At 45.0% G+C, this 24,947-nt stretch overlaps 20 non-coding genes and 2 pseudogenes across 20 annotated transcripts; all 22 read left to right on the plus strand.

Moving 5' to 3' along the window:
* The first annotated feature begins 124 nt into the window (after positions 1-124).
* On the plus strand, positions 125-288 carry LOC139298480 (U1 spliceosomal RNA). Its single transcript, XR_011598745.1, has one exon. It is a non-coding gene; the product is annotated as a U1 spliceosomal RNA (small nuclear RNA).
* A 484-nt stretch (positions 289-772) lies between these two features.
* On the plus strand, positions 773-913 carry LOC139298405 (U4 spliceosomal RNA). Its single transcript, XR_011598674.1, has one exon. It is a non-coding gene; the product is annotated as a U4 spliceosomal RNA (small nuclear RNA).
* Positions 914-1,457: 544 nt separating this feature from the next.
* On the plus strand, positions 1,458-1,621 carry LOC139298482 (U1 spliceosomal RNA). The gene has a single exon (XR_011598746.1). It is a non-coding gene; the product is annotated as a U1 spliceosomal RNA (small nuclear RNA).
* A 494-nt stretch (positions 1,622-2,115) lies between these two features.
* On the plus strand, positions 2,116-2,279 carry LOC139298318 (U1 spliceosomal RNA). Its single transcript, XR_011598599.1, has one exon. It is a non-coding gene; the product is annotated as a U1 spliceosomal RNA (small nuclear RNA).
* A 484-nt stretch (positions 2,280-2,763) lies between these two features.
* On the plus strand, positions 2,764-2,904 carry LOC139298406 (U4 spliceosomal RNA). Its single transcript, XR_011598675.1, has one exon. It is a non-coding gene; the product is annotated as a U4 spliceosomal RNA (small nuclear RNA).
* A 545-nt stretch (positions 2,905-3,449) lies between these two features.
* LOC139298483 (U1 spliceosomal RNA) lies at positions 3,450-3,613 on the plus strand. The gene has a single exon (XR_011598747.1). It is a non-coding gene; the product is annotated as a U1 spliceosomal RNA (small nuclear RNA).
* A 501-nt stretch (positions 3,614-4,114) lies between these two features.
* LOC139298484 (U1 spliceosomal RNA) lies at positions 4,115-4,278 on the plus strand. Its single transcript, XR_011598748.1, has one exon. It is a non-coding gene; the product is annotated as a U1 spliceosomal RNA (small nuclear RNA).
* Positions 4,279-4,772: 494 nt separating this feature from the next.
* Positions 4,773-4,936, plus strand: LOC139298328 (U1 spliceosomal RNA). The gene has a single exon (XR_011598603.1). It is a non-coding gene; the product is annotated as a U1 spliceosomal RNA (small nuclear RNA).
* Positions 4,937-5,419: 483 nt separating this feature from the next.
* Positions 5,420-5,560, plus strand: LOC139298408 (U4 spliceosomal RNA). The gene has a single exon (XR_011598676.1). It is a non-coding gene; the product is annotated as a U4 spliceosomal RNA (small nuclear RNA).
* A 5,671-nt stretch (positions 5,561-11,231) lies between these two features.
* On the plus strand, positions 11,232-11,404 carry LOC139298326 (U1 spliceosomal RNA; annotated as a pseudogene).
* Positions 11,405-11,889: 485 nt separating this feature from the next.
* On the plus strand, positions 11,890-12,030 carry LOC139298347 (U4 spliceosomal RNA). Its single transcript, XR_011598618.1, has one exon. It is a non-coding gene; the product is annotated as a U4 spliceosomal RNA (small nuclear RNA).
* Positions 12,031-12,575: 545 nt separating this feature from the next.
* LOC139298261 (U1 spliceosomal RNA) lies at positions 12,576-12,739 on the plus strand. The gene has a single exon (XR_011598547.1). It is a non-coding gene; the product is annotated as a U1 spliceosomal RNA (small nuclear RNA).
* Positions 12,740-13,233: 494 nt separating this feature from the next.
* Positions 13,234-13,397, plus strand: LOC139298210 (U1 spliceosomal RNA). The gene has a single exon (XR_011598499.1). It is a non-coding gene; the product is annotated as a U1 spliceosomal RNA (small nuclear RNA).
* A 485-nt stretch (positions 13,398-13,882) lies between these two features.
* Positions 13,883-14,023, plus strand: LOC139298409 (U4 spliceosomal RNA). Its single transcript, XR_011598677.1, has one exon. It is a non-coding gene; the product is annotated as a U4 spliceosomal RNA (small nuclear RNA).
* Positions 14,024-14,568: 545 nt separating this feature from the next.
* LOC139298263 (U1 spliceosomal RNA) lies at positions 14,569-14,732 on the plus strand. The gene has a single exon (XR_011598549.1). It is a non-coding gene; the product is annotated as a U1 spliceosomal RNA (small nuclear RNA).
* Positions 14,733-15,226: 494 nt separating this feature from the next.
* LOC139298211 (U1 spliceosomal RNA) lies at positions 15,227-15,390 on the plus strand. Its single transcript, XR_011598500.1, has one exon. It is a non-coding gene; the product is annotated as a U1 spliceosomal RNA (small nuclear RNA).
* A 484-nt stretch (positions 15,391-15,874) lies between these two features.
* LOC139298410 (U4 spliceosomal RNA) lies at positions 15,875-16,015 on the plus strand. The gene has a single exon (XR_011598678.1). It is a non-coding gene; the product is annotated as a U4 spliceosomal RNA (small nuclear RNA).
* Positions 16,016-16,553: 538 nt separating this feature from the next.
* LOC139298212 (U1 spliceosomal RNA) lies at positions 16,554-16,717 on the plus strand. Its single transcript, XR_011598501.1, has one exon. It is a non-coding gene; the product is annotated as a U1 spliceosomal RNA (small nuclear RNA).
* Positions 16,718-17,201: 484 nt separating this feature from the next.
* On the plus strand, positions 17,202-17,342 carry LOC139298411 (U4 spliceosomal RNA). The gene has a single exon (XR_011598679.1). It is a non-coding gene; the product is annotated as a U4 spliceosomal RNA (small nuclear RNA).
* A 538-nt stretch (positions 17,343-17,880) lies between these two features.
* LOC139298265 (U1 spliceosomal RNA) lies at positions 17,881-18,044 on the plus strand. The gene has a single exon (XR_011598550.1). It is a non-coding gene; the product is annotated as a U1 spliceosomal RNA (small nuclear RNA).
* Positions 18,045-23,671: 5,627 nt separating this feature from the next.
* Positions 23,672-23,844, plus strand: LOC139298325 (U1 spliceosomal RNA; annotated as a pseudogene).
* A 494-nt stretch (positions 23,845-24,338) lies between these two features.
* Positions 24,339-24,502, plus strand: LOC139298209 (U1 spliceosomal RNA). Its single transcript, XR_011598498.1, has one exon. It is a non-coding gene; the product is annotated as a U1 spliceosomal RNA (small nuclear RNA).
* Positions 24,503-24,947: the final 445 nt, after the last annotated feature.

The following is a 24,947-nucleotide window of genomic DNA, read 5'->3' on the forward strand; positions in this document are numbered from 1 at the left end:
TTGTGCAGTTGCTGGGCTGCTCAGAGTCACAAAGGCACTGAACTGTGGGATTATGCGTTGTAGGCACCGTCAGCCAGGGTCCAGAGTGTGGGACTGAGCACCCTGTCTGTTACAGTTCCAATTCATACTTACCTGGCAGGGGAGACACCATGATCAAGAAGGTGGTTCACCCAGGGCGAGGCTCGGCCATTGCACTCCGGTTGTGCTGACCCCTGCGAATTCCCCAAATGTGGGAATCTCGACTGCATAATTTCTGGTAGTGGGGGACTGCGTTCGCGCTCTCCCCTGATGGATATGTTGAAAAAAAAGAATCCACAAACAAATGTGTACTTTACTGCTGCGTAAGTGGCAGATAGTAAATATCCACCTCCTGCTTCAGGCTGTGATAGTGGCAATGTTCATTTTGACACCATTGTGTAATCTTGTAATATGTCCACAAAGCGGCAGTGTTGCTGTGCAGCAGTGTCTGGTATACACCATGAAGCTGCGTGTTGACTAATGCAATGTACCTGCGATCCGGTTGGCACGAGAAGTGGGTGTAGCCTTTTAGATTGGACAAAATGAATTGCATGTTCTCCTCTGTGAGAATGTTCTTTGTTAACAATAGTACACTCACTAAAAAGGAGGGGCTTGTAATCAATAAGCCAATCACACGCAACATAAACATTTCATTGTTTTGAAATGATTGTACACTCAGTAAAGATTGGCAGATGCACCACGTGTGCTGTGACTCATGGACAAGATCCAGGTTTAACTCGCAGCTTCCTTAAGTATTCTTGCGCAGAGGCAATTTCATAGTCTATGAAGTTCTGCTGAGACGTGATTATTGCTGGTTGAAAACTTAACCCAATACCCCGCCTGGATGACTTGAAATACAGTCAGCTGTGGCAATTTTTGTTAGTCTCTGAAGAGACTTTACAATTTGTATCAATAGTAAAGCCATATTCAATGAATACTAGTTGGCTACTTCTTGTACCTTGTTATGTGGAAAAGTAAAGAAAAATCAAATGTGTTGTTGTCTGCGCTGTAGGCCAATATCCACCTTCTGCGTTAGCTTGTGATAGTGGCAATGTCCATTTTGAGACCGTTGGGTAATTTTGCATTATGTCCACAAAGTGGCAGTGTTGCTGTGCAGCAGTGTTTGGCATACACCGTGAAGCTGTGTGTTGACTAATGCAATGTACCTGCGATCCCGTAGGCAGCGAGAAGTGGGTGTGGCCTTTTAGATAGGACAAAATGAATTGCGTGCTCTCCTCTGTGAGAATGTCCTTTGTTTGTGGAAGAAATGTGCTCTAGACATTCTTCCATTGCTAGCGTGCTTAGGTCTCAGGTGTTTGTGCAGTTGTTGGGCTGCTCAGAGTCACAAAGGCACTGAACTGTGGGATTATGCGTTGTAGGCACCGTCAGCCAGGGTCCAGAGTGTGGGACTGAGCACCCTGTCTGTTACATCTCAATTCATACTTACCTGGCAGGGGAGACACCATGATCAAGAAGGTGGTTCACCCAGGGCGAGGCTCGGCCATTGCACTCCGGTTGTGCTGACCCCTGCGAATTCCCCAAATGTGGGAATCTCGACTGCATAATTTCTGGTAGTGGGGGACTGCGTTCGCGCTCTCCCCTGATGGATATGTTGCAAAAAAAACTCACAAACAAATATGTTTGATCCTGTGTTGGACATGCGTAGGAGGCTGATACCCAATATCCACCTTCTGCCTCAGCTTGTGATAGTGGCAATGTCCATTTTGAGAACGTTGGGTACTTTTGCATTATGTCCACAAAGTGGCAGTGTTGCTGTGCAGCAGTGTTTGGCATACACCGTGAAGCTGTGTGTTGACTAATGCAATGTACCTGCGATCCCGTTGGCAGTGGGTGTGGCCTTTTAGATAGGACAAAATGAATTGCGCGCTCTCCTCTGTGAGAATGTCCTTTGTTTGTGGAAGAAATGTGCTTTAGACATTCTTCCATTGCTAGCGTGCTTAGGTCTCAGGCGTTTGTGCAGTTGCTGGGCTGCTCAGAGTCACAAAGGCACTGAACTGTGGGATTATGCGTTGTAGGCACTGTCAGCCAGGGTCCAGAGTGTGGGACTGAGCACCCTGTCTGTTACAGTTCCAATTCATACTTACCTGGCAGGGTAGACACCATGATCAAGAAGGTGGTAAACCCAGGGCGAGGCTCGGCCATTGCACTCCGGTTGTGCTGACCCCTGCGAATTCCCCAAAGGTGGGAATCTCGATTGCATAATTTCTGGTAGTGGGGGACTGCGTTCGCGCTCTCCCCTGATGGATATGTTGAAAAAAAAGAATCCACAAACAAATGTGTACTTTACTGCTGCGTAAGTGGCCGATAGTAAATATCCACCTCCTGCTTCAGGCTGTGTTAGTGGCAATGTTCATTTTGACACCATTGTGTAATCTTGTAATATGTCCACAAAGCGGCAGTGTTGCTGTGCAGCAGTGTCTGGTATACACCATGAAGCTGCGTGTTGACTAATGCAATGTACCTGCGATCCGGTTGGCACGAGAAGTGGGTGTAGCCTTTTAGATTGGACAAAATGAATTGCATGTTCTCCTCTGTGAGAATGTTCTTTGTTAACAATAGTACACTCACTAAAAAGGAGGGGCTTGTAATCAATAAGCCAATCACACGCAACATAAACATTTCATTGTTTTGAAATGATTGTACACTCAGTAAAGATTGGCAGATGCACCACGTGTGCTGTGACTCATGGACAAGATCCAGGTTTAACTCGCAGCTTCCTTACGTATTCTTGCGCAGAGGCAATTTCATAGTCTATGAAGTTCTGCTGAGACGTGATTATTGCTGGTTGAAAACTTAACCCAATACCCCGCCTGGATGACTTGAAATACAGTCAGCTGTGGCAATTTTTGTTAGTCTCTGAAGAGACTTTACAGTTTGTATCAATAGTAAAGCCATATTCAATGAATACTAGTTGGCTACTTCTTGTACCTTGTTATGTGGAAAAGTAAAGAAAAATCAAATGTGTTGTTGTCTGCGCTGTAGGCCAATATCCACCTTCTGCGTTAGCTTGTGATAGTGGCAATGTCCATTTTGAGACCGTTGGGTACTTTTGCATTATGTCCACAAAGTGGCAGTGTTGCTGTGCAGCAGTGTTTGGCATACACCGTGAAGCTGTGTGTTGACTAATGCAATGTACCTGCGATCCCGTTGGCAGCGAGAAGTGGGTGTGGCCTTTTAGATAGGACAAAATGAATTGCGTGCTCTCCTCTGTGAGAATCTCCTTTGTTTGTGGAAGAAATGTGCTCTAGACATTCTTCCATTGCTAGCGTGCTTAGGTCTCAGGCGTTTGTGCAGTTGCTGGGCTGCTCAGAGTCACAAAGGCACTGAACTGTGGGATTATGCGTTGTAGGCACCGTCAGCCAGGGTCCAGAGTGTGGGACTGAGCACCCTGTCTGTTACAGTTCCAATTCATACTTACCTGGCAGGGGAGACACCATGATCAAGAAGGTGGTTCACCCAGGGCGAGGCTCGGCCATTGCACTCCGGTTGTGCTGACCCCTGCGAATTCCCCAAATGTGGGAATCTCGACTGCATAATTTCTGGTAGTGGGGGACTGCGTTCGCGCTCTCCCCTGATGGATATGTTGCAAAAAAAACTTACAAACAAATATGTTTGATCCTGTGTTGGACATGCGTAGGAGGCTGATACCCAATATCCACCTTCTGCCTCAGCTTGTGATAGTGGCAATGTCCATTTTGAGAACGTTGGGTACTTTTGCATTATGTCCACAAAGTGGCAGTGTTGCTGTGCAGCAGTGTTTGGCATACACCGTGAAGCTGTGTGTTGACTAATGCAATGTACCTGCGATCCCGTTGGCAGCGAGAAGTGGGTGTGGCCTTTTAGATAGGACAAAATGAATTGCGTGCTCTCCTCTGTGAGAATCTCCTTTGTTTGTGGAAGAAATGTGCTCTAGACATTCTTCCATTGCTAGCGTGCTTAGGTCTCAGGCGTTTGTGCAGTTGCTGGGCTGCTCAGAGTCACAAAGGCACTGAACTGTGGGATTATGCGTTATAGGCACCGTCAGCCAGGGTCCAGAGTGTGGGACTGAGCACCCTGTCTGTTACAGTTCCAATTCATACTTACCTGGCAGGGGAGACACCATGATCAAGAAGGTGGTTCACCCAGGGCGAGGCTCGGCCATTGCACTCCGGTTGTGCTGACCCCTGCGAATTCCCCAAATGTGGGAATCTCGACTGCATAATTTCTGGTAGTGGGGGACTGCGTTCGCGCTCTCCCCTGATTGATATGTTGCAAAAAAAACTCACAAACAAATATGTTTGATCCTGTGTTGGACATGCGTAGGAGGCTGATACCCAATATCCACCTTCTGCCTCAGCTTGTGATAGTGGCAATGTCCATTTTGAGAACGTTGGGTACTTTTGCATTATGTCCACAAAGTGGCAGTGTTGCTGTGCAGCAGTGTTTGGCATACACCGTGAAGCTGTGTGTTGACTAATGCAATGTACCTGCGATCCCGTTGGCAGTGGGTGTGGCCTTTTAGATAGGACAAAATGAATTGCGCGCTCTCCTCTGTGAGAATGTCCTTTGTTTGTGGAAGAAATGTGCTCTAGACATTCTTCCATTGCTAGCGTGCTTAGGTCTCAGGCGTTTGTGCAGTTGCTGGGCTGCTCAGAGTCACAAAGGCACTGAACTGTGGGATTATGCGTTGTAGGCACCGTCAGCCAGGGTCCAGAGTGTGGGACTGAGCACCCTGTCTGTTACAGTTCCAATTCATACTTACCTGGCAGGGGAGACACCATGATCAAGAAGGTGGTTCACCCAGGGCGAGGCTCGGCCATTGCACTCCGGTTGTGCTGACCCCTGCGAATTCCCCAAATGTGGGAATCTCGACTGCATAATTTCTGGTAGTGGGGGACTGCGTTCGCGCTCTCCCCCGATGGATATGTTGAAGAAAAAGAATCCACAAACAAATGTGTACTTTACTGCTGCGTAAGTGGCCGATAGTAAATATCCACCTCCTGCTTCAGGCTGTGATAGTGGCAATGTTCATTTTGACACCATTGTGTAATCTTGTAATATGTCCACAAAGCGGCAGTGTTGCTGTGCAGCAGTGTCTGGTATACACCATGAAGCTGCGTGTTGACTAATGCAATGTACCATGCGATCCGGTTGGCACGAGAAGTGGGTGTAGCCTTTTAGATTGGACAAAATGAATTGCATGTTCTCCTCTGTGAGTGTTCTTTGTTAACAATAGTACACTCACTGAAAAGGAGGGGCTTGTAATCAATAAGCCAATCACACGCAACATAAACATTTCATTGTTTTGAAATGATTGTACACTCAGTAAAGATTGGCAGATGCACCACGTGTGCTGTGACTCATGGACAAGATCCAGGTTTAACTCGCAGCTTCCTTACGTATTCTTGCGCAGAGGCAATTTCATAGTCTATGAAGTTCTGCTGAGACGTGATTATTGCTGGTTGAAAACTTAACCCAATACCCCGCCTGGATGACTTGAAATACAGTCAGCTGTGGCAATTTTTGTTAGTCTCTGAAGAGACTTTACAATTTGTATCAATAGTAAAGCCATATTCAATGAATACTAGTTGGCTACTTCTTGTACCTTGTTATGTGGAAAAGTAAAGAAAAATCAAATGTGTTGTTGTCTGCGCTGTAGGCCAATATCCACCTTCTGCGTTAGCTTGTGATAGTGGCAATGTCCATTTTGAGACCGTTGGGTACTTTTGCATTATGTCCACAAAGTGGCAGTGTTGCTGTGCAGCAGTGTTTGGCATACACCGTGAAGCTGTGTGTTGACTAATGCAATGTACCTGCGATCCCGTTGGCAGTGGGTGTGGCCTTTTAGATAGGACAAAATGAATTGCGCGCTCTCCTCTGTGAGAATGTCCTTTGTTTGTGGAAGAAATGTGCTCTAGACATTCTTCCATTGCTAGCGTGCTTAGGTCTCAGGCGTTTGTGCAGTTGCTGGGCTGCTCAGAGTCACAAAGGCACTGAACTGTGGGATTATGCGTTGTAGGCACCGTCAGCCAGGGTCCAGAGTGTGGGACTGAGCACCCTGTCTGTTACAGTTCCAATTCATACTTACCTGGCTGGGGAGACACCATGATCAAGAAGGTGGTTCACCCAGGATTTTGTTGTAGTCGTGCGGTGTAAGGGGCGCAACAAAGTGCTTTGTGGCCAAATGCCTATGGGTGCATAATGTCTTCAGGCGGGATACAAACCCATCGCAGGAATGCTGTCCGTTTTGATCTTCAAGATGAGCTTCAGATGGACCGACTGCAATTCAGCAGGCATGTGTTGCAGAAAGAATTGGGCTTTGCAACAAACGAGTTAGAATATATTTTTGCTTACCCGGGGAAGAAGATCTTTGAAGTTGTCTTTACCACCAATCAGCACTTTGAAAACTGCCTGGAAAGGTTTGAAAAAAAGAAAAGATCTGCACCAAGCTTCAACAAGATCACCATGATACCTCTTGCAGAAAGGGATCTCAGTACTGTTCATGTCATGATTTTCTCAGAAAAAGTCAGAAATCAAGATGTATGGACCTGGATGGCAAGGTACTGTGAAGTTCTCACTGCAACTGAAGTAATGGACATTGATGGAATAAAAACAGGCACCAGGCGATTCCAAGTGCGCCTAACAAGAAAGGAAGGACAATTGCAACATATCCCAAACTCCATACAGCTGGGAGCCTTTAGGGGTTCTGTTTACTACTACGGGCAGCCAAAAGAATGCAGGAAATGTGGCAGCTTGGACCACCTTGCAGCCACCTGTAATCAGGTCATATGCAGGAACTGCAAAGCAACTGATCATACAACAGCACAGTGTCCAACCCCTGTCAAGTGCAATCTCTGTTCCTCTACCAGCCATCGCTTTAAAGACTGCCCACAATCCTACTCCAACCGGGTGAAGCTATCCTCTACCCAAATTCTTGCAGCCCCAATGGAGGCACAAGCAACGGAACAACCTGATCTTCAGACGGCATCCTCTTCAGACATTAACACAGCTCTTCTGTCAACACATACAGCCCCCCAGCAGCCCCCCAGGGCAGAACCCATAATAGACCAGGAGGAAGTGGCATCAGATGTTGAGACCATCTTGGACTGGAGTGCAGAACCAGCAGATGAAGTCATCGATATGCCCTATACCCCCTCCACTATGGCCGCCTATTCTATCCCGCAAGCAGTCTCGGAAGTAGGGCCTACGGTCAGAAAGGACATGGGTCCAATATCTCTTCAGGATGCGGGGAACATGTTGGAGACTCTGATGGCAGGCCTTCCCTCACCTCTTGCCCAAGGTAAAGAAGAGCCCAAGGTGGACCTCCTGGATAAAGAACAGGCAAAGGCCCCTTCATCAACGCTCATCGAGACCAATCTGGGCCAAGACTCGCATGGTTCACCATCAAGGAAACGACATCAGGAATCACCCGTATCAGGTGAATCTTCCCCTACATTTACACCTGTTCTGTCCTTAGAAACCTGGCCCATTGCATCCCCCACATCCAGCCCCTTCCTTGAGCTCAATGATGTAGTTGCATTCTCTTCTGCTACATCAATCAAACACATACATCCAATTAAAGATAAGACTATTAAGTCAAAGAAGAAGAAGCCAAAGAAGATGTCCCAGTTTTAAGACATTCCTTTGACCCCCGATTTGACCCCAATGGCCCCTCTCTCTGTTGCCTCTTTAAACACAAGAGGCCTAAATGACCCTGTGAAATGTCTGTCAGCTTTTACATTTCTACATTCAGAGAATAATGACATCTTCCTGCTTCAGGAATGTAACATAAGATACAGGGAAAACTACAAGGTCTTTGAGGACAGATGGAGCCATGGTCAATCAGTATGGTCAGGAGATAATAAAAATCGAACATCAGGGGTCGCAATCTTGTTTAAGGGGCAGGATTTCCACATACAAAGTGTGCAACGCATAATAGATGGTAGACTCCTCTGTGTAGATGTTAGGTGGCATAATGTCAACTTAAGAATAATCAATGTTTATTGCTCCGCTGAGCTCAGAGAACGTTTAGATATTCTGAAAGCAATCCAGCCCCTCCTTGTATGTGGAAGGGAAATCATCTTGGGTGGAGATTTTAACTGTGTGGTGGAAAAAAAAGATAGATTAACGACAACCTTGGTAAAGCTGGATTCCAGCTCAGAAGCACTTAAAAACTTAATCCAAGATTTCAAACTGAAAGATACTTACCGTACAATAAACCCAAACATACCTGGGTATACTTGGTCAAATGGTAGAACACACTCCAGAATAGACTTTATACTGACATCCAAGGGACTGCTGGTATCCAACGCATCAGTTAAACCCACCTTCTTCTCCGATCATGCAAAAATTGAGTGCACCCTTGACTTTAAAGATAAAGAAAAAAGAGGTAGAGGCCTCTGGAAGTTAAATATATCCCTCCTGGAAGACAATTATGTGGTGGGAAGGTTCAAGGAAAAGATTAACCAATGGTCATCTATTCAGGCTGCTTTCAATTCTGTGGGAGAATGGTGGGAAGAAATCAAAGTCCGAACAAGGAGCTTCTTCGTTGCGGAGGGTAAAAGAGCAGCTAAGAAAAAACGATATAAGCTTAAAAATCAGCAGGCAAAGCTACAGCGTCTGTATACAATGGCTCATGAAGGTTTTGACGTTGAAGAAGACATAGCAAAACTCAAGAGGGAGATGTTACGACTCGCTGCAGCAGCAAGCCGTGGGATACTAACACGAAGTCGAGTACTTCAAATGGAAAATAATGAAAAATGTTCAAGGTATTTTTTCAGAAAATTAGCACGACCTAGAAACATCATGTATTCACTTAAAGATGAAAATGGGAAAGAACAGACAAAAATTGAAGAAATACTTACCAGTGTACACACCTTTTACTCAGACCTCTACAGAAGTGAGGACGTAGACCAAGCGGCCTTGGCGAATCTCTTATCTAAAGTTAAAAATAATGCCAATGACTATGACGGTGAGCTTGAGGGTGATTTGTCCTTACATGAATTGACCAGAGCTGTTGAAAGCTTGCAGAATAACAAAACCCCGGGGGCAGATGGCTTGCCAAAAGAATTCTACATAACCTTTTGGTCTGAATTAAAAGTCCATCTTTTAAAAATGTATAATGAGAGCCTCCTTGTGGGTAGTTTACCATCGTCCCTAAGAGAAGGCACAATTTCTCTATTGTTTAAAAAAGGTGACAAAAAAGACATAAAGAACTGGCGTCCACTTACATTACTTGGTGTGGACAGAAAGATTTTGGCAAAAGTATTATTTTTCCGAATGCAGGGAATGGTAGACAACATAGTAGAAGTCGATCAGACATGTGCAATACCTGGAAGATCCATCAGAGACAGCCTCGCCCTAGTCAGAGACTCCTACCTGTATGCTATGGACCGTAGGCTACCAATGTGCATCTCTGGTCTTGACTTAGAAAAAGCCTTTGATAGGATAAACCATGATTATTTAAAAGAAGTTTTGGTTCATTTTGGGTTTGGCTCAAAGGTTAGAGCCTGGGTTGACCTATTGTATACAGACTGCTGGAGTAAAGTTATCCTAAATGGTCATATTACAGAACCCTTTATGGTTTCATCGGGGGTCAGGCAAGGTTGCCCATTATCTGTAATTTTGTTTGTTTTGGCTATGGAACCGCTGGCTTGTGGAATAAGACAGGACCATTCTATTCATGGCCTCCTTGTCCCAGGTAGCAGTGGGAAAGAAGCAAAGGTAGCCTTGTACATGGATGATATTACAATCATATGTTCAGACAATAGGTCACTTTTTGGTGCTCTTGGGTGGTGCGAGCAGTTTTCCCTTGCATCAGGAGCCAAATTAAATAGACCCAAGAGTGAGGTTCTGTACCTTAACTGGAAAGAGCATAAAGCCGATCTGGGGATAGTAGTAAAAGAAGACAGAGTGAAAATTTTAGGAATAGAGATAGGAAGGGGCATGGAAAATGTAAATTGGGAAGCAAGACTTCCATCAATCAAAGGAAAGCTTCTAAGGTGGGAAGATAGGGACCTTACATTCACAGGTAAAATTCTAGTTATTAAGGCAGAAGTCTTGGCCTCAATCACCCATCTGGCCGCCACTCTGCCAGTACCAAGATTCTTTCAAACATGTCTGAAAAGATCCATATTCCAATTCATTTGGGGTTCAAAGCAAGAGTATGTTAAAAGAACGATTATGTACAAATCCTTAGATGAAGGTGGGAAGGCAGTTCCAGAGTTGGGGGTTAAACTACAAGCTATATTCTTAACACCAATTTTGAATGCTGTTTTAAACAAAGAAAACACCAGCCTCTGGACAAACTTTGCAAAGTTTTGGGTGGGCCAAAAGATCCTTACTGGAATGGGTAGAAGACCTCCTCTAGATACCCCACATGCAGAGACAAGACCAACGTTGTATGACAAAGCCATGACACTATTTAAGTTAGCCAAGCTAGAAAAGCCTTGTACAGGCTATGTGAACAGGGCTATTGTTGAAAAGAGTCTTTCACCTCAGACCTCAGGCCTAGTACCAGTCGGAACCTTACCAGAAAGCCAGTGCATTAGAATATGGAAAAATGTTAACCTGCCATTCCTTTTTAATGCACATAAGGATTTGGCTTGGAAAGCAGTCCATAATTGCCTCCCAACAAAAGCTTTCCTGAAAAAGAGGCGATGCTCTCACAGTGCCAAATGTCCCAGAGTGAACTGTCACAGTGATGAAAATGTAAGCCACCTGTTTTGGTCATGCCCCAGTTCACAAAGAGTATGGAAAATTCTAAGGCCATGGTTAGCAGATCTTTATAGATGTCCTGATGAAAAGGATGTGATGTATGGCGACCTTCTTCCAAACAGTTATGGGAAAAATGAAAGGTGGTGGGCAGCAATTAACTGTATAAAAGAAGGGATTTGGAGGTGTAGGAATGTAACAGCCTTTAAGAAATGCTATATATCACCAGACTCGGTTGTAAATGTTGGCCTCACAATGGTCAGGGACTACATATTCAGGGACAGAATGAAGAATAACGAGGGAGAAATTAAGAATTTGTGGAAACTTGGAGATGGATTTTTAGCAAAAAAACTTATGGATGCCTTTTAAAGTAAATAAGAAATGATGTAATAAATGTATTTTAAGCGAGATTGTATTATTTGCATAATGTATTTGTTATATGTGTGCTAAATTGTTGATATGTTTTTGTAAAATGGAATAGGATGTGTGCATTGCTCTTGTAAATTTCTTTGTCGTGAATCAATAAAATGCTTCTAAAAAGGAAAAAAGGTTCACCCAGGGCGAGGCTCGGCCATTGCACTCCGGTTGTGCTGACCCCTGCGAATTCCCCAAATGTGGGAATCTCGACTGCATAATTTCTGGTAGTGGGGGACTGCGTTCGCGCTCTCCCCTGATGGATATGTTGAAGAAAAAGAATCCACAAACAAATGTGTACTTTACTGCTGCGTAAGTGGCCGATAGTAAATATCCACCTCCTGCTTCAGGCTGTGATAGTGGCAATGTTCATTTTGACACCATTGTGTAATCTTGTAATATGTCCACAAAGCGGCAGTGTTGCTGTGCAGCAGTGTCTGGTATACACCATGAAGCTGCGTGTTGACTAATGCAATGTACCATGCGATCCGGTTGGCACGAGAAGTGGGTGTAGCCTTTTAGATTGGACAAAATGAATTGCATGTTCTCCTCTGTGAGAGTGTTCTTTGTTAACAATAGTACACTCACTAAAAAGGAGGGGCTTGTAATCAATAAGCCAATCACACGCAACATAAACATTTCATTGTTTTGAAATGATTGTACACTCAGTAAAGATTGGCAGATGCACCACGTGTGCTGTGACTCATGGACAAGATCCAGGTTTAACTCGCAGCTTCCTTACGTATTCTTGCGCAGAGGCAATTTCATAGTCTATGAAGTTCTGCTGAGACGTGATTATTGCTGGTTGAAAACTAAACCCAATACCCCGCCTGGATGACTTGAAATACAGTCAGCTGTGGCAATTTTTGTTAGTCTCTGAAGAGACTTTACAATTTGTATCAATAGTAAAGCCATATTCAATGAATACTAGTTGGCTACTTCTTGTACCTTGTTATGTGGAAAAGTAAAGAAAAATCAAATGTGTTGTTGTCTGCGCTGTAGGCCAATATCCACCTTCTGCGTTAGCTTGTGATAGTGGCAATGTCCATTTTGAGACCGTTGGGTACTTTTGCATTATGTCCACAAAGTGGCAGTGTTGCTGTGCAGCAGTGTTTGGCATACACCGTGAAGCTGTGTGTTGACTAATGCAATGTACCTGCGATCCCGTTGGCAGCGAGAAGTGGGTGTGGCCTTTTAGATAGGACAAAATGAATTGCGTGCTCTCCTCTGTGAGAATCTCCTTTGTTTGTGGAAGAAATGTGCTCTAGACATTCTTCCATTGCTAGCGTGCTTAGGTCTCAGGCGTTTGTGCAGTTGCTGGGCTGCTCAGAGTCACAAAGGCACTGAACTGTGGGATTATGCGTTGTAGGCACCGTCAGCCAGGGTCCAGAGTGTGGGACTGAGCACCCTGTCTGTTACAGTTCCAATTCATACTTACCTGGCTGGGGAGACACCATGATCAAGAAGGTGGTTCACCCAGGGCGAGGCTCGGCCATTGCACTCCGGTTGTGCTGACCCCTGCGAATTCCCCAAATGTGGGAATCTCGACTGCATAATTTCTGGTAGTGGGGGACTGCGTTCGCGCTCTCCCCTGATGGATATGTTGCAAAATAAACTCACAAACAAATATGTTTGATCCTGTGTTGGACATGCGTAGGAGGCTGATACCCAATATCCACCTTCTGCCTCAGCTTGTGATAGTGGCAATGTCCATCTTGAGAACGTTGGGTACTTTTGCATTATGTCCACAAAGTGGCAGTGTTGCTGTGCAGCAGTGTTTGGCATACACCGTGAAGCTGTGTGTTGACTAATGCAATGTACCTGCGATCCCGTTGGCAGTGGGTGTGGCCTTTTAGATAGGACAAAATGAATTGCGCGCTCTCCTCTGTGAGAATGTCCTTTGTTTGTGGAAGAAATGTGCTCTAGACATTCTTCCATTGCTAGCGTGCTTAGGTCTCAGGCGTTTGTGCAGTTGCTGGGCTGCTCAGAGTCACAAAGGCACTGAACTGTGGGATTATGCGTTGTAGGCACCGTCAGCCAGGGTCCAGAGTGTGGGACTGAGCATCCTGTCTGTTACAGTTCCAATTCATACTTACCTGGCAGGGGAGACACCATGATCAAGAAGGTGGTTCACCCAGGGCGAGGCTCGGCCATTGCACTCCGGTTGTGCTGACCCCTGCGAATTCCCCAAATGTGGGAATCTCGACTGCATAATTTCTGGTAGTGGGGGACTGCGTTCGCGCTCTCCCCTGATGGATATGTTGAAGAAAAAGAATCCACAAACAAATGTGTACTTTACTGCTGCGTAAGTGGCCGATAGTAAATATCCACCTCCTGCTTCAGGCTGTGATAGTGGCAATGTTCATTTTGACACCATTGTGTAATCTTGTAATATGTCCACAAAGCGGCAGTGTTGCTGTGCAGCAGTGTCTGGTATACACCATGAAGCTGCGTGTTGACTAATGCAATGTACCATGCGATCCGGTTGGCACGAGAAGTGGGTGTAGCCTTTTAGATTGGACAAAATGAATTGCATGTTCTCCTCTGTGAGAGTGTTCTTTGTTAACAATAGTACACTCACTAAAAAGGAGGGGCTTGTAATCAATAAGCCAATCACACGCAACATAAACATTTCATTGTTTTGAAATGATTGTACACTCAGTAAAGATTGGCAGATGCACCACGTGTGCTGTGACTCATGGACAAGATCCAGGTTTAACTCGCAGCTTCCTTACGTATTCTTGCGCAGAGGCAATTTCATAGTCTATGAAGTTCTGCTGAGACGTGATTATTGCTGGTTGAAAACTTAACCCAATACCCCGCCTGGATGACTTGAAATACAGTCAGCTGTGGCAATTTTTGTTAGTCTCTGAAGAGACTTTACAATTTGTATCAATAGTAAAGCCATATTCAATGAATACTAGTTGGCTACTTCTTGTACCTTGTTATGTGGAAAAGTAAAGAAAAATCAAATGTGTTGTTGTCTGCGCTGTAGGCCAATATCCACCTTCTGCGTTAGCTTGTGATAGTGGCAATGTCCATTTTGAGACCGTTGGGTACTTTTGCATTATGTCCACAAAGTGGCAGTGTTGCTGTGCAGCAGTGTTTGGCATACACCGTGAAGCTGTGTGTTGACTAATGCAATGTACCTGCGATCCCGTTGGCAGCGAGAAGTGGGTGTGGCCTTTTAGATAGGACAAAATGAATTGCGTGCTCTCCTCTGTGAGAATCTCCTTTGTTTGTGGAAGAAATGTGCTCTAGACATTCTTCCATTGCTAGCGTGCTTAGGTCTCAGGCGTTTGTGCAGTTGCTGGGCTGCTCAGAGTCACAAAGGCACTGAACTGTGGGATTATGCGTTGTAGGCACCGTCAGCCAGGGTCCAGAGTGTGGGACTGAGCACCCTGTCTGTTACAGTTCCAATTCATACTTACCTGGCTGGGGAGACACCATGATCAAGAAGGTGGTTCACCCAGGGCGAGGCTCGGCCATTGCACTCCGGTTGTGCTGACCCCTGCGAATTCCCCAAATGTGGGAATCTCGACTGCATAATTTCTGGTAGTGGGGGACTGCGTTCGCGCTCTCCCCTGATGGATATGTTGCAAAATAAACTCACAAACAAATATGTTTGATCCTGTGTTGGACATGCGTAGGAGGCTGATACCCAATATCCACCTTCTGCCTCAGCTTGTGATAGTGGCAATGTCCATTTTGAGAACGTTGGGTACTTTTGCATTATGTCCACAAAGTGGCAGTGTTGCTGTGCAGCAGTGTTTGGCATACACCGTGAAGCTGTGTGTTGACTAATGCAATGTACCTGCGATCCCGTTGGCAGTGGGTGTGGCCTTTTAGATAGGACAAAATGAATTGCGCGCTCTCCTCTGTGAGAATGTCCTTTGTTTGTGGAAGAAATGTGCTCTAGACATTCTTCCATTGCTAGCGTGCTTAGGTCTCAGGCGTTTGTGCAGTTGCTGGGCTGCTCAGAGTCACAAAGGCACTGAACTGTGGGATTATGCGTTGTAGGCACCGTCAGCCAGGGTCCAGAGTGTGGGACTGAGCATCCTGTCTGTTACAGTTCCAATTCATACTTACCTGGCAGGGGAGACACCATGATCAAGAAGGTGGTTCACCCAGGGCGAGGCTCGGCCATTGCACTCCGGTTGTGCTGACCCCTGCGAATTCCCCAAATGTGGGAATCTCGACTGCATAATTTCTGGTAGTGGGGGACTGCGTTCGCGCTCTCCCCTGATGGATATGTTGAAGAAAAAGAATCCACAAACAAATGTGTACTTTACTGCTGCGTAAGTGGCCGATAGTAAATATCCACCTCCTGCTTCAGGCTGTGATAGTGGCAATGTTCATTTTGACACCATTGTGTAATCTTGTAATATGTCCACAAAGCGGCAGTGTTGCTGTGCAGCAGTGTCTGGTATACACCATGAAGCTGCGTGTTGACTAATGCAATGTACCTGCGATCCGGTTGGCACGAGAAGTGGGTGTAGCCTTTTAGATTGGACAAAATGAATTGCATGTTCTCCTCTGTGAGAGTGTTCTTTGTTAACAATAGTACACTCACTAAAAAGGAGGGGCTTGTAATCAATAAGCCAATCACACGCAACATAAACATTTCATTGTTTTGAAATGATTGTACACTCAGTAAAGATTGGCAGATGCACCACGTGTGCTGTGACTCATGGACAAGATCCAGGTTTAACTCGCAGCTTCCTTACGTATTCTTGCGCAGAGGCAATTTCATAGTCTATGAAGTTCTGCTGAGACGTGATTATTGCTGGTTGAAAACTTAACCCAATACCCCGCCTGGATGACTTGAAATACAGTCAGCTGTGGCAATTTTTGTTAGTCTCTGAAGAGACTTTACAATTTGTATCAATAGTAAAGCCATATTCAATGAATACTAGTTGGCTACTTCTTGTACCTTGTTATGTGGAAAAGTAAAGAAAAATCAAATGTGTTGTTGTCTGCGCTGTAGGCCAATATCCACCTTCTGCGTTAGCTTGTGATAGTGGCAATGTCCATTTTGAGACCGTTGGGTACTTTTGCATTATGTCCACAAAGTGGCAGTGTTGCTGTGCAGCAGTGTTTGGCATACACCGTGAAGCTGTGTGTTGACTAATGCAATGTACCTGCGATCCCGTTGGCAGTGGGTGTGGCCTTTTAGATAGGACAAAATGAATTGCGCGCTCTCCTCTGTGAGAATGTCCTTTGTTTGTGGAAGAAATGTGCTCTAGACATTCTTCCATTGCTAGCGTGCTTAGGTCTCAGGCGTTTGTGCAGTTGCTGGGCTGCTCAGAGTCACAAAGGCACTGAACTGTGGGATTATGCGTTGTAGGCACCGTCAGCCAGGGTCCAGAGTGTGGGACTGAGCACCCTGTCTGTTACAGTTCCAATTCATACTTACCTGGCAGGGGAGACACCATGATCAAGAAGGTGGTTCACCCAGGGCGAGGCTCGGCCATTGCACTCCGGTTGTGCTGACCCCTGCGAATTCCCCAAATGTGGGAATCTCGACTGCATAATTTCTGGTAGTGGGGGACTGCGTTCGCGCTCTCCCCTGATGGATATGTTGAAGAAAAAGAATCCACAAACAAATGTGTACTTTACTGCTGCGTAAGTGGCCGATAGTAAATATCCACCTCCTGCTTCAGGCTGTGATAGTGGCAATGTTCATTTTGACACCATTGTGTAATCTTGTAATATGTCCACAAAGCGGCAGTGTTGCTGTGCAGCAGTGTCTGGTATACACCATGAAGCTGCGTGTTGACTAATGCAATGTACCTGCGATCCGGTTGGCACGAGAAGTGGGTGTAGCCTTTTAGATTGGACAAAATGAATTGCATGTTCTCCTCTGTGAGAATGTTCTTTGTTAACAATAGTACACTCACTAAAAAGGAGGGGCTTGTAATCAATAAGCCAATCACACGCAACATAAACATTTCATTGTTTTGAAATGATTGTACACTCAGTAAAGATTGGCAGATGCACCACGTGTGCTGTGACTCATGGACAAGATCCAGGTTTAACTCGCAGCTTCCTTACGTATTCTTGCGCAGAGGCAATTTCATAGTCTATGAAGTTCTGCTGAGACGTGATTATTGCTGGTTGAAAACTTAACCCAATACCCCGCCTGGATGACTTGAAATACAGTCAGCTGTGGCAATTTTTGTTAGTCTCTGAAGAGACTTTACAGTTTGTATCAATAGTAAAGCCATATTCAATGAATACTAGTTGGCTACTTCTTGTACCTTGTTATGTGGAAAAGTAAAGAAAAATCAAATGTGTTGTTGTCTGCGCTGTAGGCCAATATCCACCTTCTGCGTTAGCTTGTGATAGTGGCAATGTCCATTTTGAGACCGTTGGGTACTTTTGCATTATGTCCACAAAGTGGCAGTGTTGCTGTGCAGCAGTGTTTGGCATACACCGTGAAGCTGTGTGTTGACTAATGCAATGTACCTGCGATCCCGTTGGCAGTGGGTGTGGCCTTTTAGATAGGACAAAATGAATTGCGTGCTCTCCTCTGTGAGAATCTCCTTTGTTTGTGGAAGAAATGTGCTCTAGACATTCTTCCATTGCTAGCGTGCTTAGGTCTCAGGCGTTTGTGCAGTTGCTGGGCTGCTCAGAGTCACAAAGGCACTGAACTGTGGGATTATGCGTTGTAGGCACCGTCAGCCAGGGTCCAGAGTGTGGGACTGAGCACCCTGTCTGTTACAGTTCCAATTCATACTTACCTGGCTGGGGAGACACCATGATCAAGAAGGTGGTTCACCCAGGGCGAGGCTCGGCCATTGCACTCCGGTTGTGCTGACCCCTGCGAATTCCCCAAATGTGGGAATCTCGACTGCATAATTTCTGGTAGTGGGGGACTGCGTTCGCGCTCTCCCCTGATGGATATGTTGCAAAAAAAACTCACAAACAAATATGTTTGATCCTGTGTTGGACATGCGTAGGAGGCTGATACCCAATATCCACCTTCTGCCTCAGCTTGTGATAGTGGCAATGTCCATTTTGAGAACGTTGGGTACTTTTGCATTATGTCCACAAAGTGGCAGTGTTGCTGTGCAGCAGTGTTTGGCATACACCGTGAAGCTGTGTGTTGACTAATGCAATGTACCTGCGATCCCGTTGGCAGTGGGTGTGGCCTTTTAGATAGGACAAAATGAATTGCGCGCTCTCCTCTGTGAGAATGTCCTTTGTTTGTGGAAGAAATGTGCTCTAGACATTCTTCCATTGCTAGCGTGCTTAGGTCTCAGGCGTTTGTGCAGTTGCTGGGCTGCTCAGAGTCACAAAGGCACTGAACTGTGGGATTATGCGTTGTAGGCACCGTCAGCCAGGGTCCAGAGTGTGGGACTGAGCACCCTGTCTGTTACAGTTCCAATTCATACTTACCTGGCTGGGGAGACACCATGATCAAGAAGGTGGTTCACCCAGGATTTTGTTGTAGTCGTGCGGTGTAAGGGGCGCAACAAAGTGCTTTGTGGCCAAATGCCTATGGGTGCATAATGTCTTCAGGCGGGATACAAACCCATCGCAGGAATGCTGTCCGTTTTGATCTTCAAGATGAGCTTCAGATGGACCGACTGCAATTCAGCAGGCATGTGTTGCAGAAAGAATTGGGCTTTGCAACAAACGAGTTAGAATATATTTTTGCTTACCCGGGGAAGAAGATCTTTGAAGTTGTCTTTACCACCAATCAGCACTTTGAAAACTGCCTGGAAAGGTTTGAAAAAAAGAAAAGATCTGCACCAAGCTTCAACAAGATCACCATGATACCTCTTGCAGAAAGGGATCTCAGGACTGTTCATGTCATGATTTTCTCAGAAAAAGTCAGAAATCAAGATGTATGGACCTGGATGGCAAGGTACTGTGAAGTTCTCACTGCAACTGAAGTAATGGACATTGATGGAATAAAAACAGGCACCAGGCGATTCCAAGTGCGCCTAACAAGAAAGGAAGGACAATTGCAACATATCCCAAACTCCATACAGCTGGGAGCCTTTAGGGGTTCTGTTTACTACTACGGGCAGCCAAAAGAATGCAGGAAATGTGGCAGCTTGGACCACCTTGCAGCCACCTGTAATCAGGTCATATGCAGGAACTGCAAAGCAACTGATCATACAACAGCACAGTGTCCAACCCCTGTCAAGTGCAATCTCTGTTCCTCTACCAGCCATCGCTTTAAAGACTGCCCACAATCCTACTCCAACCGGGTGAAGCTATCCTCTACCCAAATTCTTGCAGCCCCAATGGAGGCACAAGCAACGGAACAACCTGATCTTCAGACGGCATCCTCTTCAGACATTAACACAGCTCTTCTGTCAACACATACAGCCCCCCAGCAGCCCCCCAGGGCAGAACCCATAATAGACCAGGAGGAAGTGGCATCAGATGTTGAGACCATCTTGGACTGGAGTGCAGAACCAGCAGATGAAGTCATCGATATGCCCTATACCCCCTCCACTATGGCCGCCTATTCTATCCCGCAAGCAGTCTCGGAAGTAGGGCCTACGGTCAGAAAGGACATGGGTCCAATATCTCTTCAGGATGCGGGGAACATGTTGGAGACTCTGATGGCAGGCCTTCCCTCACCTCTTGCCCAAGGTAAAGAAGAGCCCAAGGTGGACCTCCTGGATAAAGAACAGGCAAAGGCCCCTTCATCAACGCTCATCGAGACCAATCTGGGCCAAGACTCGCATGGTTCACCATCAAGGAAACGACATCAGGAATCACCCGTATCAGGTGAATCTTCCCCTACATTTACACCTGTTCTGTCCTTAGAAACCTGGCCCATTGCACCCCCCACATCCAGCCCCTTCCTTGAGCTCAATGATGTAGTTGCATTCTCTTCTGCTACATCAATCAAACACATACATCCAATTAAAGATAAGACTATTAAGTCAAAGAAGAAGAAGCCAAAGAAGATGTCCCAGTTTTAAGACATTCCTTTGACCCCCGATTTGACCCCAATGGCCCCTCTCTCTGTTGCCTCTTTAAACACAAGAGGCCTAAATGACCCTGTGAAATGTCTGTCAGCTTTTACATTTCTACATTCAGAGAATAATGACATCTTCCTGCTTCAGGAATGTAACATAAGATATAGGGAAAACTACAAGGTCTTTGAGGACAGATGGAGCCATGGTCAATCAGTATGGTCAGGAGATAATAAAAATCGAACATCAGGGGTCGCAATCTTGTTTAAGGGGCAGGATTTCCACATACAAAGTGTGCAACGCATAATAGATGGTAGACTCCTCTGTGTAGATGTTAGGTGGCATAATGTCAACTTAAGAATAATCAATGTTTATTGCTCCGCTGAGCTCAGAGAACGTTTAGATATTCTGAAAGCAATCCAGCCCCTCCTTGTATGTGGAAGGGAAATCATCTTGGGTGGAGATTTTAACTGTGTGGTGGAAAAAAAAGATAGATTAACGACAACCTTGGTAAAGCTGGATTCCAGCTCAGAAGCACTTAAAAACTTAATCCAAGATTTCAAACTGAAAGATACTTACCGTACAATAAACCCAAACATACCTGGGTATACTTGGTCAAATGGTAGAACACACTCCAGAATAGACTTTATACTGACATCCAAGGGACTGCTGGTATCCAACGCATCAGTTAAACCCACCTTCTTCTCCGATCATGCAAAAATTGAGTGCACCCTTGACTTTAAAGATAAAGAAAAAAGAGGTAGAGGCCTCTGGAAGTTAAATATATCCCTCCTGGAAGACAATTATGTGGTGGGAAGGTTCAAGGAAAAGATTAACCAATGGTCATCTATTCAGGCTGCTTTCAATTCTGTGGGAGAATGGTGGGAAGAAATCAAAGTCCGAACAAGGAGCTTCTTCGTTGCGGAGGGTAAAAGAGCAGCTAAGAAAAAACGATATAAGCTTAAAAATCAGCAGGCAAAGCTACAGCGTCTGTATACAATGGCTCATGAAGGTTTTGACGTTGAAGAAGACATAGCAAAACTCAAGAGGGAGATGTTACGACTCGCTGCAGCAGCAAGCCGTGGGATACTAACACGAAGTCGAGTACTTCAAATGGAAAATAATGAAAAATGTTCAAGGTATTTTTTCAGAAAATTAGCACGACCTAGAAACATCATGTATTCACTTAAAGATGAAAATGGGAAAGAACAGACAAAAATTGAAGAAATACTTACCAGTGTACAGACCTTTTACTCAGACCTCTACAGAAGTGAGGACGTAGACCAAGCGGCCTTGGCGAATCTCTTATCTAAAGTTAAAAATAATGCCAATGACTATGACGGTGAGCTTGAGGGTGATTTGTCCTTACATGAATTGACCAGAGCTGTTGAAAGCTTGCAGAATAACAAAACCCCGGGGGCAGATGGCTTGCCAAAAGAATTCTACATAACCTTTTGGTCTGAATTAAAAGTCCATCTTTTAAAAATGTATAATGAGAGCCTCCTTGTGGGTAGTTTACCATCGTCCCTAAGAGAAGGCACAATTTCTCTATTGTTTAAAAAAGGTGACAAAAAAGACATAAAGAACTGGCGTCCACTTACATTACTTGGCGTGGACAGAAAGATTTTGGCAAAAGTATTATTTTTCCGAATGCAGGGAATGGTAGACAACATAGTAGAAGTCGATCAGACATGTGCAATACCTGGAAGATCCATCAGAGACAGCCTCGCCCTAGTCAGAGACTCCTACCTGTATGCTATGGACCGTAGGCTACCAATGTGCATCTCTGGTCTTGACTTAGAAAAAGCCTTTGATAGGATAAACCATGATTATTTAAAAGAAGTTTTGGTTCATTTTGGGTTTGGCTCAAAGGTTAGAGCCTGGGTTGACCTATTGTATACAGACTGCTGGAGTAAAGTTATCCTAAATGGTCATATTACAGAACCCTTTATGGTTTCATCGGGGGTCAGGCAAGGTTGCCCATTATCTGTAATTTTGTTTGTTTTGGCTATGGAACCGCTGGCTTGTGGAATAAGACAGGACCATTCTATTCATGGCCTCCTTGTCCCAGGTAGCAGTGGGAAAGAAGCAAAGGTAGCCTTGTACATGGATGATATTACAATCATATGTTCAGACAATAGGTCACTTTTTGGTGCTCTTGGGTGGTGCGAGCAGTTTTCCCTTGCATCAGGAGCCAAATTAAATAGACCCAAGAGTGAGGTTCTGTACCTTAACTGGAAAGAGCATAAAGCCGATCTGGGGATAGTAGTAAAAGAAGACAGAGTGAAAATTTTAGGAATAGAGATAGGAAGGGGCATGGAAAATGTAAATTGGGAAGCAAGACTTCCATCAATCAAAGGAAAGCTTCTAAGGTGGGAAGATAGGGACCTTACATTCACAGGTAAAATTCTAGTTATTAAGGCAGAAGTCTTGGCCTCAATCACCCATCTGGCCGCCACTCTGCCAGTACCAAGATTCTTTCAAACATGTCTGAAAAGATCCATATTCCAATTCATTTGGGGTTCAAAGCAAGAGTATGTTAAAAGAACGATTATGTACAAATCCTTAGATGAAGGTGGGAAGGCAGTTCCAGAGTTGGGGGTTAAACTACAAGCTATATTCTTAACACCAATTTTGAATGCTGTTTTAAACAAAGAAAACACCAGCCTCTGGACAAACTTTGCAAAGTTTTGGGTGGGCCAAAAGATCCTTACTGGAATGGGTAGAAGACCTCCTCTAGATACCCCACATGCAGAGACAAGACCAACGTTGTATGACAAAGCCATGACACTATTTAAGTTAGCCAAGCTAGAAAAGCCTTGTACAGGCTATGTGAACAGGGCTATTGTTGAAAAGAGTCTTTCACCTCAGACCTCAGGCCTAGTACCAGTCGGAACCTTACCAGAAAGCCAGTGCATTAGAATATGGAAAAATGTTAACCTGCCATTCCTTTTTAATGCACATAAGGATTTGGCTTGGAAAGCAGTCCATAATTGCCTCCCAACAAAAGCTTTCCTGAAAAAGAGGCGATGCTCTCACAGTGCCAAATGTCCCAGAGTGAACTGTCACAGTGATGAAAATGTAAGCCACCTGTTTTGGTCATGCCCCAGTTCACAAAGAGTATGGAAAATTCTAAGGCCATGGTTAGCAGATCTTTATAGATGTCCTGATGAAAAGGATGTGATGTATGGCGACCTTCTTCCAAACAGTTATGGGAAAAATGAAAGGTGGTGGGCAGCAATTAACTGTATAAAAGAAGGGATTTGGAGGTGTAGGAATGTAACAGCCTTTAAGAAATGCTATATATCACCAGACTCGGTTGTAAATGTTGGCCTCACAATGGTCAGGGACTACATATTCAGGGACAGAATGAAGAATAACGAGGGAGAAATTAAGAATTTGTGGAAACTTGGAGATGGATTTTTAGCAAAAAAACGTATGGATGCCTTTTAAAGTAAATAAGAAATGATGTAATAAATGTATTTTAAGCGAGATTGTATTATTTGCATAATGTATTTGTTATATGTGTGCTAAATTGTTGATATGTTTTTGTAAAATGGAATAGGATGTGTGCATTGCTCTTGTAAATTTCTTTGTCGTGAATCAATAAAATGCTTCTAAAAAGGAAAAAGGGTTCACCCAGGGCGAGGCTCGGCCATTGCACTCAGGTTGTGCTGACCCCTGCGAATTCCCCAAATGTGGGAATCTCGACTGCATAATTTGTGGTAGTGGGGGACTGCGTTCGCGCTCTCCCCTGATGGATATGTTGCAAAAAAAACTCACAAACAAATATGTTTGATCCTGTGTTGGACATGCGTAGGAGGCTGATACCCAATGTCCACCTTCTGCCTCAGCTTGTGATAGTGGCAATGTCCATTTTGAGAACGTTGGGTACTTTTGCATTATGTCCACAAAGTGGCAGTGTTGCTGTGCAGCAGTGTTTGGCATACACCGTGAAGCTGTGTGTTGACTAATGCAATGTACCTGCGATCCCGTTGGCAGTGGGTGTGGCCTTTTAGATAGGACAAAATGAATTGTGCGCTCTCCTCTGTGAGAATGTCCTTTGTTTGTGGAAGAAATGTGCTCTAGACATTCTTCCATTGCTAGCGTGCTTAGGTCTCAGGCGTTTGTGCAGTTGCTGGGCTGCTCAGAGTCACAAAGGCACTGAACTGTGGGATTATGCGTTGTAGGCACCGTCAGCCAGGGTCCAGAGTGTGGGACTGAGCACCCTGTCTGTTACAGTTCCAATTCATACTTACCTGGCAGGGGAGACACCATGATCAAGAAGGTGGTTCACCCAGGGTGAGGCTCGGCCATTGCACTCCGGTTGTGCTGACCCCTGCGAATTCCCCAAATGTGGGAATCTCGACTGCATAATTTCTGGTAGTGGGGGACTGCGTTCGCGCTCTCCCCTGATGGATATGTTGAAGAAAAAGAATCCACAAACAAATGTGTACTTTACTGCTGCGTAAGTGGCCGATAGTAAATATCCACCTCCTGCTTCAGGCTGTGATAGTGGCAATGTTCATTTTGACACCATTGTGTAATCTTGTAATATGTCCACAAAGCGGCAGTGTTGCTGTGCAGCAGTGTCTGGTATACACCATGAAGCTGCGTGTTGACTAATGCAATGTACCTGCGATCCGGTTGGCACGAGAAGTGGGTGTAGCCTTTTAGATTGGACAAAATGAATTGCATGTTCTCCTCTGTGAGAGTGTTCTTTGTTAACAATAGTACACTCACTAAAAAGGAGGGGCTTGTAATCAATAAGCCAATCACACGCAACATAAACATTTCATTGTTTTGAAATGATTGTACACTCAGTAAAGATTGGCAGATGCACCACGTGTGCTGTGACTC

The sequence above is a fragment of the Enoplosus armatus genome, chromosome 15, assembly GCF_043641665.1.
Source record: "Enoplosus armatus isolate fEnoArm2 chromosome 15, fEnoArm2.hap1, whole genome shotgun sequence".
Lineage (NCBI taxonomy): Eukaryota > Metazoa > Chordata > Actinopteri > Centrarchiformes > Enoplosidae > Enoplosus > Enoplosus armatus.